The sequence below is a fragment of the Geospiza fortis genome, unplaced genomic scaffold (assembly GCF_000277835.1).
Source record: "Geospiza fortis unplaced genomic scaffold, GeoFor_1.0 scaffold874, whole genome shotgun sequence".
Taxonomy (NCBI): Eukaryota; Metazoa; Chordata; class Aves; order Passeriformes; family Thraupidae; genus Geospiza; species Geospiza fortis.
This window is the reverse complement of record NW_005054456.1, coordinates 876,051-880,238: the sequence shown is the minus strand read 5'-3', so window position 1 is coordinate 880,238 and position 4,188 is coordinate 876,051.

The following is a 4,188-nucleotide window of genomic DNA, read 5'->3' as shown; positions in this document are numbered from 1 at the left end:
CCTCTCCTCTCCTCTCCTCTCCGATGCAGCTCCTGTGATTTGGCCAGCACACACACAATCCATCCAAGATGAATCCAGCCCTAAATGTGTGTGTACATCCTCTGCCAGACCTGCATCTGGGATCAGGAATTGGGTTGAAACCCAGCAATGCAGGAGCAAACTGCTGCCTGAAGTATGTCCTCAGGATTTAATGCAAATCAACTGTTCTCACCCACCTGGCAGCAGCTATGGCTGTGGCACAGTTATGGCATTATTGCACAACTAAATAACATTTCAGCCTTTGCCCAATGAATCTTGCAGAGAACAGTTTCAGGAGGGCAGCCACAGCATGAAGGCAGCTGCAATCAGGGTGATTTTTCAATGCACCATGATCTCTGTGCAATCTTTTGCTCTCACCTGTCCCCACAGCTTCATTCTGTGCAATCAATCATATTTTTGAATTGATTTTTCAAGCTTACTTTCAAATCCTTGCAGAGCTCTGACCTTGCATCCTAATGTTGACCTATGGGAAGTAAGAAAAGCAGATTTATTTTTTTTTCCCACTGAAAAAATTCTGATCAGAAAAAGTTGCTCATGGCACACACAGCATCTTGACCTGAAGGACACTTTCCAACCTGGTGTGAGAGGAAGCCTGTAGTTACCTCCCACCTATCTCCATATTTATAGCCTTCATTTACGGCTGGGTTATTGTTTGGTGGCCTTTTGTCTTTCCTTGGCAGTGGCAATGACTTTTTCTGCTGTGTTATAAACGAGCAGCCATGTCCACGAGCCTGTTCCAGGTCATTTTCACAGCACGGTGATCACGGGCACAGGGCAGGCAGCTCCAGCACTGCCAGCCTGGGACGTGGGGCTGCAGAGGCAGAAACTGCTTAGAGAGGGGCCCAGGCCATCATTCCTCTCGGTGCACACCATGGAGGAAGCTGTCATTGTGTCCGTCTGCTCTGAAGGACCCAGTGCTCTCACAGCTTCAAATATTTCTTGGCCCAAGCTCTTGGAGTGCCCAGGAAAGTTGCTCACAAATCCAGGCATTGTCACTCTTTGGTGTGTTTCTTCCTAGGCTCATTTTCTTTTGGAAGACAAAAGCAAACCAGATTACTTTTTTCCCTCCTGCCTTCAGCATCTTCCTTGTCTAACTTTGATCTGAACTCTTTGGACAGAAGTTTTCCTTCTTTGCTCACCTCAGCTTTTCCAAATCCCCTGTTTTCTCCAGAGGGGGAGGTCTGTCCATGGGCAAGCACAAGCCCAAAAACTCCCCAGAGCAGGGAGACTTGTGAGGCCCAGCTCAGCAGAGCCCTGTGGGCAGCGTGAGGAGTTTCTGATGAGCAGTGTGAGCAGCGTGAGGAGTTTCTGATGAGCCCACAGACCCCTCGTGCCTGGTTTGTTCCTCAGGCTGGAGGGGAGGGCTGTCCACAACTGTTTGTGCCACACTGGGCTCTGCTGGAGCAGGAGGAGACTGAGGACAAAGCCATCACCTCATTCCTTACAGCCTGCTCTGCCCTTGGCTCTCTCGATCTTTTTTGAGACAAGTAGCAAATAAAGCCACAGTGAAAACAAACTATCACAGATTTATGACTTCAGGTCATAAAAATTAGATGGTTCTTTTGTAGCTGCTCGCTCACTTGCAACATTCCTGGCTCCGGGGCGAAGGTAGAAGCAGGTAATAAACACAGAATTGCTCTCCTGATGGGGGACCCCCTCTGGTCTGGGGAGAGATCCCTCCCAGACGGGACCCAGCAGAGTCCTTCGAGCAGCTGGTGAATGTCCCTTGACTCTGGCTCAGCTTCAACTCAAGATTTCCCAGCTTGGTTTGAGCCTGGGCACCAAGTGAGTCCCAGCAGGGAATCACTGTGTGATCCTGCTCTGGCAATGGACCCTCCTGAGCCCTCTCTGTAAAACCCCATGGCAAGAGGAGCCAGCCCTGATCAGGCTCCTGTCCAAGGAGAAGCATTCCCAGGAATCACAGTCTGCATTTTGAGTCAAGGAAAAGCAGACAGTCCTTTCTGGTCAGTCCCAGCTGTTACCCTAGCTAGTTATGATTTCCCCTGACTCACAGACCTATTTAGGCTGGAAAATACCTTTAAGGTCATCAAGTCTAACCATGACCCCAGTGCTCACACACACAATATCACCCTAGATTGTGTCAGGGTTCAGTTCCAGCTGCCTTCTGCTGAGAGCAGGGAAGCTTGGATTTAAAAATAAGGCTCTTCTGCAAAATAAGAAACCAACAAAAAAAAAAATCCTTCCTAGAAGGTCTTAACTGAAAGTATCCTTTTTCCTTTGCCCTGTCCTGCCTGCCACAGCAGCGAGTACGTGTGAAAGCAAAGGATGTTTTATTCAGGGGAAAGCAGCAATTCCCTGTGTGTACAGCCAGTAACTCCCCTCCATCACTCTGTGGAGTTTGACACTGTTTCCCCAGCTGTCACCATCATCTGCCATGAATTATCTCTCTCACATCACATTAAATATCACTCTTTCTTACATTCCCTTTCCACTACTGATTTTCTTGTAGGAAAAATCTCTTTGCTCAGAGGGTGTACCTGGATTGCCTGCAGGATGGACTGCTCTCTCTGTACAAGTCCCTTACTCTGACACCCATGGAGGTGTCCAACACCCACTGCCCTTTCCTCTCAGGGGCAAGATGTTGTGAATGCCAGTGAAGGTTTGCTTCTCCTTTGAATTTCTGTTCTTCAGCTGAGCAGAAAGCACCTTCCCTTAAATCCTCTTCCCAAAACACTCTGGCCATGAGACAGCTGTACAATACCACAGTTACAAAAAGAAAAGTGATTTTCAGCTGCATTCACAAGCTAATTTAAAAAAAAAAATCAATCTTGTTTAGGATAATCCAGAATGGGGAGTCTGAGACACTTGTGGTTCATATTTAATGAGCAGATCCTTTTGGCTCACCAGAGGCAAGTTTGAACCTGACTACATCAGTTCCCTTTTACAGGAAAGTGTTACTGACCCAAGTAGGGGCTTTGCAATGGATGGTCCAGGCCCAGGTTTCTGGCTGTGCATTCAGATCACCTGCCTTCATATTCAGCCTATTTCCCTCTCACTTGCATGTTCTAATCTCCACCTTGTAGCCAAAACAAATTAAATCGATAAATAGAACTTGACCCACGCATTCTGTTATTGGTATGTTTCCTTTTTGAAGAAGAGATAAGTGAAAACATAGAACAAATTATGCAGATAAGTATCAGAGAAGTCAAAGCTAATCCTATCTCAGCACGTTCATGTGAATGACTGGCACAGAATGCACTCCTGGTGGACTGGGCCAGCAAACTTGCACATGAGTTTCTGTCCCTTTTTCTTCTTCTCCACTTCCTCCTTAGACACAGAATCACAACAGCCTTGATGAACAGCACTCTGAGATCACAGTCCAGCTGCTCCCCAGCACTGACAAGGCCACCACTGTCCCATGTCCCCAGGTGCCACATCCAGGAGCCTGTTCAATCCCTCTGGGGATGGGGACTCCAGCACTGCCCTGGGCAGCTGTGCCAGGGCTGGACAGTCCTTGCTGGGAAGAAATGCTCCCAGTATCCAACCTAAACTTCCCCTGGTGCAATTTGAAGCTGTTTTCCCTTGTCCTGTTGCCTGGGAAAAGAGAACTGACCCCACCTGGGCACAGCCTCCTGCCAGGGAGCTCCTGAGCCTCCTTTTCTCCAGGCTGAGCATCCCCAGCCCCCTCAGCCACTCCCCAGCAGACCCGTGCTCTTCCTCCCTGTTCCCTCACGGACTTGGCTGATTTTTCACAGAAAATGTTTCACATCAACATTTCTAGGTTGATCAGGAATTTTGTTTTTATCCCTTCAGAGGAACATGTGCCTGAACTCCGTGACTGGCTGCACCTGTGAAATCCCAGGGAAGCAAACAAAGTCTGGCTTCAGTGGAGCTCATCGTGGGGACCACAGCTGAGGGATCACCTTGTGGCCTGGATGACAACAAAGGGAAACTCACCAAGCGTGGAGAGGGGTTGATAGCACCACTGATAGCAGAGTGATAACAACATCAGCAAACAGCCCAGCCAGCTGGAGCAGGGTGTCTTGGAGGGGCCCATTCCTCTGCAGACACTGCATCCCAAAGTGTCAGGGAGCTTTAACCTCCCCAGGTCTCAGAATCAAGTGGGTGTCACCTGCTTCAGTCAGGTGCCCTCTTCCCATGGAACAAAGGCTCTCATTGTCTGGGTAA